Source organism: Rhea pennata, chromosome 21 (assembly GCF_028389875.1).
Source record: "Rhea pennata isolate bPtePen1 chromosome 21, bPtePen1.pri, whole genome shotgun sequence".
In the NCBI taxonomy this organism is placed as follows: Eukaryota; Metazoa; Chordata; class Aves; order Rheiformes; family Rheidae; genus Rhea; species Rhea pennata.
In genome coordinates, this window is record NC_084683.1 from 2,535,652 (window position 1) to 2,549,612 (window position 13,961).

General features: G+C 51.2%; 1 pseudogene; it reads right to left on the bottom strand.

The window, feature by feature from the left end:
• LOC134149703 (capping protein, Arp2/3 and myosin-I linker protein 2-like) overlaps window positions 1-13,961 on the bottom strand; it is a 266,237-nt pseudogene that overhangs the window by 18,019 nt on the left and 234,257 nt on the right.

Genomic DNA, 13,961 nt, shown 5'->3' on the forward strand with positions numbered 1-13,961 from the left:
GTCAGGGAAGCCATGAGCTGATTTTGCACAAGTTTCTGAATGACTGCAGAACACGTTCAGCTTTCCTAGAGTGATCCAGCTATAGAGGCACTGCATGATATACTCTGAGATCTTTGTGAGGCCAGTTTAGGATATTACAAGGACTTGCAGGTGGAATTAAAAAGGCTATAGAACTGACGCTTGCAATAAGTAGGATTGCTCTCTCGCAACCCTGTGGCTTCAGAGGCTGTGGCAGGCTGAGGTTAGACGGGGCAGGGATCCCATCAGGGACTGAAAAAGTTTCAGCTCAGACAAAGCTTTTAAACATCTTGGTTAATTTCAAAACTCGAGCTTGCAATGTTACATTACTTTGAATTAAGTGAACTGTAGAAGTTTGTGGCAAGAAAGATGTGAAATGAGAATTATACAGAGCCTGAGGAAAGAGAAGTCAGTAGCCAAATAAGTTATCCCGCATCCTGTGATGAAGATGCTATCCTTCAGCTGAGTCTTGATCGGGTCCATCCCATTCCCCAGCACAGATGGAGGAGGATTGCCCTTCTCTTAGTGATACTGGGGCACACATAAGCCCTGGCCGCTGCTGGAAAAGAGCCTGGGTCCTGGTTACCTGCTCCACTTAAAGGAAAGCTACCAGGAGAGCTGAAGGCTCAGAGTACATGCCCTGCCACGGGGCTCTCAAATGCTGCAGCTTTTGCATGGGCATCATCTCCTGTCATTCCCTGTGCCAGTCAAAGCAACTGTGGTGCAAATAACCCAGTCAGATCCCCCACAGAATCACAGAACCATTGGCTCTAGGTGACCCTGCTTGAGCAGGGAGGTTGGACCAGATGATCTCTAGAGGTCTCTTCCAACCTTACTGATCCTATGATTTTATGTAAGCTGATGAAGCGCAGGCTAGATGAGCAACCAATGAGGTTGGCCTTTGGCCTTCTTGGCCACAAGGACACATTGCTGGCTCATAGTCAACTTGTCATCTACCTGCACTCTCAGGTCCTTCTCTGCAGAGCTGCTTTCCAGTAGGTCAGCTCCCAGCTCATACTGGTGCGTAGGGTTATTTCTCCCTAGGTGCAGGACTCTGCACTTGCCCTTGTTGAACCTCAGGAGGTTCCTCTCTGCCCAGCTCTCCAGCCTGTCCAGGTCTCTCCTAAGGGCAGCACAGCCCTCAGGTGTATCAGCCACTCCTCTCAGCTTGGTATCATCAGCAAACTTGCTGAGGAGGCACTCTGTCCCTTCATCCAGGTCGTTGATGAGCAAGTTGAACAGGATGGGACCCAGTACTGAGCCCTGGGGGATGCCACTAGCCACAGGCCTCCAACTAGACTCTGTGTCACTAAGCACAGCCCTCTGAGCTCTGCCTTTCAGCCAGTTCTCAATCCACCTCACTGTCCAGTCATCTAACCCACACTTCCTGAGATTGCCTAGGAGGATGTTATGGGAGACAGTGTCAAAAGCCTTGCTCAAGTCAAGGTATGCAACGTCCACTACTCTCCCCTCATTTACCCAGCCAGTCATCCCATCATAGAAGGCTATCAGGTTGGTGAAGCAGGATTTCCCTTTAGTGAATCCATGCTGACTACTCCTGGTCACCTTCTTTTCCTCCATATGTTTACAGATGACATCCAGAATGAGCTGTTCCATCACGTTCCCAGGGATGGAGGTGAGTCTGACTGGCTTGTAGTTGCCTGGGTCCCCCATCTTGACCTTCTTGAAGACTGGAGTGACAACGGCTTTCTTCCAGTCCTCAGGCACCTCTCCGGTTCTCCATGACTTTTCAAAGATGATGGAGAGAGGCCTGGCAACAATGTCCGCTAGCTCCCTTAGTACTCCTGGGTGCATGCCATCAGGGCCCATGGATTTGTGGATGTCAAGCTTGCCCAGAAGATCTCTAATCCTATCCTCCTCAACCAAAGGAAAGTCTTCCTTTCTCCAGACTTTCTCCCTTACATCCAGGATCCGGGATTCTTGAGGGCTGCCCTTAGCAGTGACGACTGAAGCAAAGAAGGCATTCAGTAATTCTGCCTTCTCTGCATCCTTCATCACCAGGGCCCCCACCCCATTCAGCAGTGGGCCCACATTTTCCCTAGTCCTCCTCTTGTTACTGACATATTTGAAGAAGCCCTTCCTGTTCTCATTAACATCCCTTGCCAGACTCAATTCCAGATGGGCCTTAGCCTTCCTCAGCACATCTCTACATATACTGACTGCATTCCTAAAATTCCCCCAAGTAGCCTGTCCCCTCTTCCACATTCTGTGTACTTTCTCCTTCTGTCTGAATTTGGCCAAGAGCTCCTTCCTCATCCCTGCAGGTCTCCTGCCCCGTTTGCTGGACTTCTTACTCATACGGATGCACTGCTCTTGAGCTTGGAGGAAGTGATGTTTGAATACTAGCCAGCTCTCCTGGACCCCCCTTCCTTCTAAGGCCTTAATACATGAGATTCCTCCAAGTAGGTCTCTGAAGAGAACAAAGTCTGCTTTCCTGGATGAGATACATATGAGGACATTATGGGAGACAGTGTCAAAAGTTTTACTGAAGTCAAAGGAGACAACATCCACTGCTCTCCCTTCATCTGCCAGGCAGTCATTCCACCCGAGAAGGCTTTCAGGTTGCTTAAGCATGATTTCCCCTTTTGTGAATCCATGCTGACTACTCGTGATCACCTTCTTATCCTTTACAATGCTTGGAAGTAGTATTCAGGATTAGCTGCCGCAGCACCTTTCCAGAGATTGAGGCAAAGCTGACTGGCCAGAAGTTCCCTCCTTCTTGCCCTTTTTGAAGACTGGAGGGGCATTTGTTTTCTTCCAGTCCTCAGATACCTCTCCTGATCACCATGACCTTTCAAAGATGATTGAGAGTGGCCTTGCAATGACATCAGCCAGCTCCCTCAGCACTCATGGGTGCATCCCGTTAGGACCCATGGACTTGTGTATGTGCACATTTGGTGAGATGCCCTGTGCCATGTGGCAAGGTTAGCTGGTAAGTCGAGGCAGGCTTGATCTCTCCAGAGTGTTTGAAGAAATATTGGAGAAACTGCACTTGACTCTCTGTAGGCTCAGCAGCGAGCACAGCAGGAGCCAATGCCACACAGGCCCAATACTGCCTTGGCTCCACCAAGTGTCCAGCTAACCTAGTCACCACTTTTGAAGCCCAGAACTGAACTCTTGTTACACGTTTCCCCAATAATTTTGCCATTTAACTAACTGATCCTGATGAAGTGCAGGAATTAGACTGCAATGGGTACATGGAAAATGAGCACTCATATATTTTTAACATGAGTCTGATGTTGCGTGGTTGAAATTACAAGAAGACAGACCTGTACAGGGAAGAATGTCATGGACATGAGAGGTGAGGGCCACTGTTGCTGGCCAAAATTGGATGCAATGATGGAAAAGGTCTGGCGCATTAGGAGACTGCTGGATAGCAGGAAGGAGATCATTTTGGGGAAGAAGAGCACAAACAAGTCTTTTCTGTCTTGGGGAAGGCAGGTAGGTTTTGTTTTTAGGGTAGAAAGACAAAAATCTCAGTGAAGTGATAATTTGCCTCGGAGGAATCCACTCCAGGTGTTTGGGTACTCACATCCTTGTGGAACACTGGTATGACTTGGTTGTCCTTTTGTACTTTGTCCACTAAACCTTTAGCTTAGATGCTTGCATACCCTGTAATGTTGTGGCTGCTGCTAGTGAAAGACTAAGCACAGTCTAATTTTGTGTTAAGCAGCATGGTCAAAAGGTAGACAAGCATAGAAGGCGCGGTCCTAGTTCAAGGTGGGGGATTTCACAGCCTTCTGCTGAGACAAAGCTCTGGACACCAGGTGGGCACCAGAAAGTGGGTACACTTTGAGCCTAGTATAGGTGTGCAGTCATAGGCAGGCAAGGGCAACAGGTCAGCTATGGCTCAAGAGTGCAAAGAGTATCTCTGACAGCCTGATGTGACCCTGCTCAACTCTCCAAAGCTGCTCCATCTCCCCAGGATACTTCTACAAGCTTAGGAGATGCTGGGTCTAACTCAGCCTCTGCCGAACACCCTGAGGCAACTGTGCCCACAGGTGGAGGACATTGCACTCCCAGATAAGGAAAAATGACCTACCGTTATCAGACAAATCCAGGTCACTGATGGAATTGGCATCAGAGATGAGATCCTGGATGACTTGGGCCCCCGCTGACCTCAGCTTGAAATAAACAGAAACATGTCAGTATATGGGAAGGTGCCAAGCCCTGCAAATACAAGTCTGCAGTCAGGAAGGTCACCACAGCCCCATGGTAGTTGGGGATGGATCTTCCCATATGGGAATGAGCACCTGCCTCCCCTGCCATGGCCTCTTCCCGTAGGGATGCACACCCCTAGGGATACCCTACGTACCCTGACTGGAGACTGTGCCTCTAGTGCTGCTGGGCTCATACAACGCACGGGTGTTCGCTATACACAGGCTGCCCCCTCACCTCACAGCTGCTGAGATCCAGGTGAAGGTCACTGATGCAACTGTTGTACGCCAGTCCTTGCAGCAAAGCCCTGGAAAAGTCACCAAAGCCATTGGCTAGAGCAGTGTGGGTGCCAGCCACCTGCCGTAGGGCACCCTCTGTGGGCTGCCGAGTGGGACAAGGAGGATAGGGAAAGGGTTGTTTCCCAGCATGCAGAGCTCTGTATTTTGCCACTCTTATCCAGCATCCTCATCTGTCCCCTCTAACTTCAAAGCCATGTCCACTGGACAATGCTTACCCATAATCTGCTCCTATTGGTAGACACAGAGCCTCTCCATCACCCTGCTGAGCCTCTACAGGGGTAACAGGGGTGGCTCAGGCCCTGGAGCTGGACTCTGAGTGGCTGGATGTCTTGCCAGCGTGCTGCTCCCATCTTACCTTTCAACATCTGGAGGCAGCTTTGTAACTGCCAGTGAAACATGCCTGAGGGCACAGGCCTTGCTGAAAAATTGCTTGATGGCAGGAGAGACATCTTTCACCCTCCTGAAAGGAAAAGCACAAAATAGCATCACCTTCTGTGCATGCCTATAGCTGGCACTGGCTGCCCACTGCCTCAGGAGATGCCGGGCAGTCACTGCCAACTGGGCCATGATGAGCCATGGCACAGATTCCCTCCCTTTCATGTGCTGGGCTTACTTGTGTGAGTACACATTTTTGGAAAGATCCAGATGGACAAGGCTGGTGCAGCACCCATGGGTCAGTGCTCCAAAGAGCTGCAGGAGGGAGTAAGTTGAGATAGGTCAAGGATCCAGCTATGCATGCCAGATGAGAAGAGACAGTGTGGGAGACCCTAATGTAGGAGGTCTGCCCATGCTGGGGCTGCCAGCTACCACCATTGCTCCCAGCTCTCTTCCTCCTGCTGAAGCTGGTGTCTCCCAGCCCACGGGATGCAGGACAATGTATTGCTGAGCTGGCTGCCATCATACCCCTCTGACCCAACAAGTTTCCTGTTCCTGGGCCTATGCAGTCCCATGCCACATAGGATGCAAGTAGTGGGGCTGGAGACACCTGTTGGGGTGTGGCACAGCTTCTGGAGCTGGGCAATGATACCTATCTGGGGTCCCCCTGCTTGTGATACTCACAGTGTCTAAAGAGCAGTCAGTGCCAGACAGGCTGAGGTGAGAGAGTGAGTCGCACTGGCAGAGGAGGTTCTGCAAACTCTGTCAGGAGAGAGGATTCAGAAGCTCATCCAGGACCCCTGGTATCCACCTTGGATACCCTCTGACTCCCCATTCCCCAAGAATCCCAGCCAATCTGGCCAACTTCCTTCCTTCTAACTAGGGAGCAGAAGTGAAGACGGTGATGAATCACACGGTGACCCACACTCCGTGCATGGGCCATTCGGTCCCGGGGGCGTCTCCTTGCTCAAGATGCCATCTCCAATCCTCATGTGAGGACAGGGATGTGTCTCCACAGCAGAGTCCCACAGCTGCTGTCAGATAGGCAGGAAGATGTCACAGCCATGGCTTTCCAGAGAGCCAAGCACCTCTGCGCAAATGCACCTGGGGATGCCAAGCACCTTGGTTTCAGACCCTCCAGCAACAGCCACTTCTGAGTGCCTGGGCCACTACAACACAGAGATCAGCCTCTGAATGAACCAAGGCAAGCCCTCTCAATTCTCTCATAGAAGCAGCAAGGCCACCAGAGGAAGAGGTGCCCCCCACGTGTGCAGGAGACAGTCTATCCTACAATGTCAGAGCATTGACCCTTCTCAGCACTCACACTAGTGTCATCCATGGCCAGGGTGCTGGGGTTCCCGGAGAGGTCCAAGTGCCAGAGGGAAGAGTGGATGGCTTCATTAGCTGCTAGAGCCTGGCATAATGTGTTCGTTCCTGCTTGAGGGTAGGCCGAAGAAACAGATCCCTACGGATCTTGGACAGAGTGCATCCCTGCACTGTGGAGAGCCATGGAGCAGAAGAAGGGGCAATTTCCTATGTCCAGGGCAGCAGGACATTGTGTTCTTGGACATATCCTGTCCGTGGCATCCCTGGGGGACTGTTCCTTCTCCTCATCCCGTGCACCCAAGTATGCTATGCCCAGCCAGGCTTTGCAACATCATTTTGGAGACATTTTATTTGCCGCCAGTGGTGAAGCTGCTTCTGGGCAGAGTGTGCCATTCTACGAGATGTCTCATCAAGGGCACATGGCCCCTAGCCCACCCATGCCATCCCCTCTGGGAGATTCTTTGGTGTCAGCCTGGCCCCGCTGAGCCATAAATGCTGTGGACAGAGTCAGTCTGACTGGCCTCCCCACTGGGACCTGAAGGGGGTGGGGGGAATATTGTCTCAGGGCTGTACCTTTAGCAGTGAGTGATGTCCTGGCCAAGTTGAGGCTCTGCAGGCCCTTGGGCCTCTTCTCAAAGTGCCGGCTGAAGGCAATTATCCCTGATGGAAGAGCAGAAAGCCCTGAGCAGCTGTGACAGCGCAAATGGGGGTCTGGGTGCCTCCGCCACCCTTAAGTATTGTCCCCACAGTGCAGGCCAACAAGGACAGCTCTCTGAGCTGCTTGCTGCAGGCACGGCAACAGTGATGAGTGGCTTGGGCTGCCTTGCAAGTGCAGAAGGAGGCCATGGGTTGCTCCACGTGCTCGTCATCAGGCTACACAGGGAATTAGGGGTTGAGAATGGAGCCAGCCCCTTCCTGTTGCTTTCCCCATAGGCACTTCCAGGCAGGGAGCTGCCTTTGCCCAGCTGCCAATGGGATACACAGTTGGGGAAAGAGATGAAGGGAAGGCCCAGGACAGGAGAAAAATAACAGTTTGCATGAGCTTAAACACATCTGCTACTGTGGGGTGTGGGGTACCTCTGTCTTCCAGCTGGTTGCCAGCAAGATTGACGATGTGCAGCACAGTCAGAATGTCTGCTGAGTGCCTGGGCCATCCTCTGAGCAAAGGCACTGCAGAAAGAAGGGCTATGTGTCTGACAAAGGTACAGACACCATTGAGAGGCATGGCTGCCCACTTTGCAGCCATGTGGGGATGCAGCACTGGCTCCTACGAGGATGACAGGCTCCATCCAAAAGCAAAGCCTCACCAAGGCTGCAGCCAGGTCTGCTGGCCTCCAGGCTGTGGGAAGGCTGCTGTTCAGTGGGCTCTCACCCTGTCCAAGCTATGTGGCATCAGCACCCCAGTTGCAGGGACATCCAGCTCTGGCATGGGAGTGAGCTGGCCTACGCTGCACTATGCATGCAATGTGAGCTGGGCAGGGCTGCTAAGATCCTGCTCAGCACCATGCCAGGGCTCTGCATCCTCCTGACAACACTGGCAGTCCAGCTCTGCTGTCTTCTACCCATGCAGGGCAGGCTGCAGGGCCTGTGTGTACTTTAATATTTCAGTGACCTTATTAAGGAGCCCCACCAGTCCTAAACTGGGAATCCCTCTGACATCCTTAGATCCCTCAGCCACTTTAATGAAGGTGCAAGCCCTGCCTCCAGCACAGATCAGTGCTTCAGCACCTGTGAGGGACAAGCATTCCCCCTCCTCCAGCCTCCAATTTACAAGGCGGGAGTTTGTCCTGTTAGATGCGGGTTGACATGGCTCAAATGCTTTACCTATGGATTCAAGTCTGACCAAAACTGTTACTGTTTTAACACTTTGAGGACATAATCAGCCAAATAGCTGGAGCAAAGATAGAGGAAGCTCCCTGTGCTGACCAGAAGAAATTATCTAGTGCTGTCCGGGATACATCAATAGTACAGAATACCCTCAGAAAAGCAGTGTATTTCCTTACGATTTTAGCCCCCTGTTTTCCAGCACCAACTCCTCCAGTGTCACTGATTTGCTGAGCAAATACAGGAGTTGCTCTGAAATCTCCAGGTTCTACAGATAAAGAAAGCCTTTCTGAGAGCCCATCCATCTCCAGGAGACACAGCTCCACCAGGACCTGTGCCACATGATGGGCACTCACCAGTCTGAAGTCCTTGCAGTAGAGTTCTGTGAACCACAGATTGAAGGACAAGGCAGCAACACTCAGTGCCACGTCTCTGCAGGGTGACAAGGACAAGGAAGTCAGGGGCCAGACTGAAGGTGGCTGCCTGACAAAGCAGCCAGTAGGGCCCCACTCATATGCACCCCTCCATGGAGCACAAGTACAACCGCCACAGGGTGCACAGCCACAACCACACAAGCATGCACAAACACAATCTCCCCAGGGCACACACACACAACTGCTTCCTGGTGCACTGCCACAACCACCCCAGGCTGCACAGGCACAGCCACCACAGGGTGCAAAAACTCAACCTGGAGCGTGCAAGCACAACTGCCTCCTGGTGCACAGCCACAACAGCTCTGGTATACCCAGCCACAGCTGCCCCAGGGTATACCTCCACAAATGGGCCCAGGGTGCACAAACACAGTGTTCACCAGAGCAGGACTGAGCAGTCAGGCTAAGGCATTTTTGGAGAAGGCCTGTGAGTTTAAAGCACCTCACAAATAGAGCTCAGTTTTACCAGATTGTTCCCGTGAAAAGAAAATCAATCAAAAATTTGGATGTCCCCATCAGAATGTCCATTTTTGTTTAAAGCTCATCTTCATTTAAGGAACGGTGCATGTTATGCTTGACTGAACAGGAAGTTTCTTTCTGACTTTCTGGTCCAAAGAAATATCCAAAAAATGTCCCCATTCAGGTGGACCAAACACCAAAATTTTCCCCAAAATGAAAAGCCCAAACCTTCTTACTATTTCCCAGTTGGTAGATGAGAGCCTGGCCAACTACCTTCTCGGACAGATAAGCCTTCACTCCTTCTTTCTAAGGTCACATCTCTGGATATGTCTATATCTATCTAAATATGTCTAAATACATAAGTATCGAGGGATTGGAGGACCCTGCTGATGGGAAGAGCTGCTAGGGCAACCTGAACGTAAGGCTCAGGGCACAACCTGAAATCATAGCCTCATTACAAGGCCAAAACTCTGTAACAGCAACCTGGGGTACTAGCAGGGCTGCAATCTGGAGGGGAGACAGAGAATTGCAAATTTTTGCAGCTCTTTTAGCAGAGCTGGTTGCTTTGCATAAGGAAACACCTGACAGACACGAGCTGTGAAAGGCCAACACAGTCTTCAGTTTTCACCTCCTTAGCTGGTTCTTAGGGTTATGTAGATGTTAAAAACAGATAGGGAAGTCTCTCTGGCCTCTTGAGACAGCCACCCGGAGGGACAGAGGTGGCTCTCAGAGGGAATTCTCCTTCTAATTTGGAGATTTCTCTGGGGAAACATCTGCCCGCAGCCAGCAGGACATAAACCTACCATCCTTGGAACACATGAAGAGATAAAAACCTCCAACAAGAGAATAGAAAAGCTCCTGCCATGCACAGCAAGGAAGGAGACAAGTGCTGGTGGGTGCAGGGCAGCATGGCCAAGGTGCTTGAGAAATGGTGTGCTCCAGGATGCACCTGGTGGGGCTGAATGACTCACCGGCTCTCCAAGTGGCTGAAATCCAGTAGGTTGAACTCCCTGCAGTCTTGGCTATGGTAGATGTTGTCCACGTCCTGCCAGACAGACAGATACTCAGACAGGGCTCAGTGCCAGGTCTGGGGAAGGGCTTCGACATCTGCTAGCATGCCTGGCAAGCTGTGCTGTCAATGGAAGGAGCTATATTTTGCCCAGAGGCTGATTCATCGGGGACCCTCACCCAGAACCCATTTCCCACAGTTCTCAAGAGCCTAAACAGATGCTGGGAGCCTCATGCCTAAATCCAGAGCCTGAAACCTTCCTAGGGACAGAGGCAGCAAGAGCACGTGTCCCATATGTGTGCAACCCTATGTTGTAGTGGCTTCCTGACCGCTTTCACAAGGATTGGCCAGAAGAAGCCAATGAACTCCTTCTATGGTGGGGATGAGGGCCTGGAAAGATGTGAATTACAGTCACCTGGTGCCCCACAGGAGGAGGGGGACAGCCTGTGCTGCTGTGGCTGTGTCCCAACATGGCCGGTTATGCTGTCACCAGCTCTTCTCTTTGGAGATACCCATCAGGACTATGGGTTTCCAAGGGCTTTTCTTATACATCAGCCTGGGAAGCTTCCTAATCCAAGGTAACTCATCCCTCTCTACATTTCATTCCACCACATCAAAAGAGAAGGGAGCACTCAAGCAGTGTAAAACTGTAATTTCCATCCCTGGGATGCTCCCAGCCCTCTGGGATGTTCCTTGACCTTGGCATACTCCCAGCCCTGGGAGGTAGCTGGTGCCCAAGATGCTCCCAGCTCTCAGGATGCCTCTGCTGCCTGGAATGGCTGTGTGGCTGCAGAGTAGGGTGGAGGCACCAGCAAGCTTCCCTCTGCCATGCCCTCCGAACAACCTGCTATGATTGTCTCCTTTCTGCAGCGTGGGTCAGCTTACCCACTGGATCTCCTCACGAAAGGTAAAGCCATTGTAATCACATAAAGCAGCATAAGTCTCTGAAAACCCACCTGCAAAGAGAAGGCAGTATTTAGGGCACTGTGAGTAGACCAACCCAAGGGAACACTGAGGAGACATTTAGGGTAGGCAGAAAGCAAAAAGTGGGAGGCAGAGGCTCTCCCTGCCCTCCTCAAAGGGGCTGCAGAGTCCTGCTCAGTCTACTGCCATCCTGAAAGGGAATGCACAACTCAGGGAGCTGAGGCAATAACTCTGCTCCCTTCACCTGATCCATGTAGGAAATCCTAGGTCCTTATTGCCTGTTCTCTCTTGGCATCCTTTTACTGAGAGGTTTTGTTTCCTTATAAACACAGTGCTTATGGCCATGGACTGTAAAACTAGGCACTGGGATGGCAGAGGTGGAGCTTGGCCTGCTGGACATGGCATCTGGACTATATGCTGCTTTTCCCACATGTCTCCTGTATGCCTGGCCCCAACATACTGCACTGCAAACATCACAGCTCCAACATCAGGCAGAAGCCCTCCCCAGCACATCACTGTGGCCTCCTCATTATGATTCCTTGTGGTCTTCCTAGTTTGTGGTGCTGGGGCACAGTCTGCTTTTCCAATGTGCCCACAGACATCTCAGCTCCAAACCTGTGCCACAACCCCACGATCCTAGAGATTGACCTAGGATCCAATTTCCATGCTGTAACAACCCCCCTTGCCCCTCAGAAATGTCAGGCAGATTGCGTTGCTATGGTGGCAGCAGAGGTATGTCAGGGTTATGTTCATGTAGTTGGTTTTTTTAGCAACCATCTTGCTTCCCAGTTTATGTTAGTCTAACTCTACTCCCACTAAAACCCTTGGAGCTTTTAAAGTTCCTACTCCAAATAGCTAGAACCCAGGCTTGGTGCTGCAGCAGTATCACATGAGATAGATAAAACCCACTCTAGTTGCACACCCTCATGGGTAGACGCATCTGTGACTGTGCATCCTCACCATACAGCTATCCTGCTCCTTTCTGGGAAGCTGCAATCTCTCCAGCCTGCCAGATCGGCTCCTCACTCACATACCCTGCACCTCATTCCTACTCTGTGAGATGGGGTACGCTGGTGGAGAGTGCAGCCTGCCGGCAGGGCTCCTACAGACATAAGCCAGTGCAGGAACTGCCTTGCCACCAGATGTGGGGGAGCCACAAATAGCCACTGACAATGACTGTGTGGATACTGGGTTGATCTCTGAGGTACTCCAACCCTCCTGCCCCTGTCTGGTATGTGTACAGGGAGAATAGCACTTACCACAGGGCCCTTGGTTGCTCTGCAACATTTCCTCCAGGGAGTCTGCGATCCTCCGTACCCTCTCGTACAGGTTGGGGGGCGAGTTCTTGAGCAGTGCTCTGGGGGAAGGACCAGGGAGCAGGCTGGGGGAAAATCATCCCCACCACAATATATGCCTAACTATAACCCATTTGCCAGGCCCAGAGAGTGACCAAAAATATTCTTCCCGATGTGATCAGGGAATGAGGAACATTTGGCTTCCATTAGCAAGGTTTCCTCCTATTAAAAGGCCCTGTTGGACATTCAAGCTGCTTTTTGGCTCTGTCTGAGCAAAGAATGTTTCCTCCAAGGTGACATGGTCCCTCCAGTTCCTACATGTTAGTCCCTGAGGACATTGGAACCCTTACCCAGGGGACAAATCTGGGAAGGCCTTCTTAAGTGACATGGTGACATGGATGACAACTTGCTCCAAATCATCAAATGACATAAGCCGGATGACATAAGAAGACGTATCTGTTTCTAGGACAACCTGCAGAGGCCAAAGGATGGGAAACATCTGAGAAAACTGGCAATGTGAGGCATCCCAAACCTGCAGACATGACGCTGACAGCAATTGGCCAGGCACTGCAAGGGCTGCACTCTTAATGCAAGCATCCAATCTCTGTAGTTATAATTCTAGCCAGAGCACTGTAAGTGGAGGTAAGGCTGAGAACAACAGGAATTTAGGATGAAATGGAGTAAACATACTGTCATGTGCCAGACCAAGGCATTAACACCCCCTTACCCTTCCCTTGGCCCAAGTGATTAGCTTTCAAAGACACAGTTGCTTCGCTAGTGGTCTGCCCTTTTCTTACCAAGAGCTTTAGGGATTGAAATGACCAAGACAGAGCCCATTTGGCATTGATTTCAGTGCCTGAACTTGCTCATCCTCAACAAAACCTCCCTCCACAATCAGAACTGCCTCCAGATCAGCTCTGCCTCTCGTTATCCTGGCAGAGAAAGAAAAAAACCTCTTTGCCTGCACTGCTACAGCGAGCCCCTGCAAAACTGAGATGGCAGGGCCAGCAGAGCAGAAATGCCTGGGTCTGTGTACCCAACTGTCTGCCCAGGGTCCCATCTCTAGTGTAAGTGTTGGACAGCAATGTTGCATAGAAGCAGCTGGCTTGCTGCATCTGCCCATTCCCAGCTAAGGCACAGCCAGGTTGCTGTGTTAAACAGCCCCTGATGGAGATTTCCCCCCTGAAATTGTCTCATCTGGTTTTGATGCTTTTTTTAGCTTTTGTCTCCTACAAAAATCCCATGGCAACACATTCTCCAATTTAATTACACACTGAAATGTAGGAGGGAGATGACAATTATCTGCTTGGGCAGCATAAAGATGGAGCTTCTTTTCAGAGCAGGGCTCTATGTGTGACAGCAGGGCCAGTCTCTGCCTACCCCAGCCAGGTGCTCAGACTGGCAGGTGAGTAACCACTGGAACTGTCATACAGCCTCAGGTCTGTGGTCCCAATCAAATGGTCTCAGAGACAAGCCAATGATCTGAAGTTAGCTGTTCTTCCACTTCCTTGTAAGTGCCCAGGTGATGCCGTCCTGTCCCCGAATCACTTGTCTCTGCTCGCATCCTTGGAGCATACCTCGGCAGAATGTGCCTCTCCTCCTGACACCCCCTCCCAGGATACGTGAGGCTCTAGCTCTTCCCCTAACTTTCCCACCTGTACTTCCCAGTCTGTGTGGAAGCTGTCAGCTGACACCAGGCATTTCCAGCCTCCTGATGCTATGCTGTCTGAAGGCTCACGGCTTCCTCTTCTGCTCTCTCTGCCTATCTCCTCTTTAACTCTGTGCTCCTGCTAAAGATCTCAAAGCAAAGCACAGCTCACAT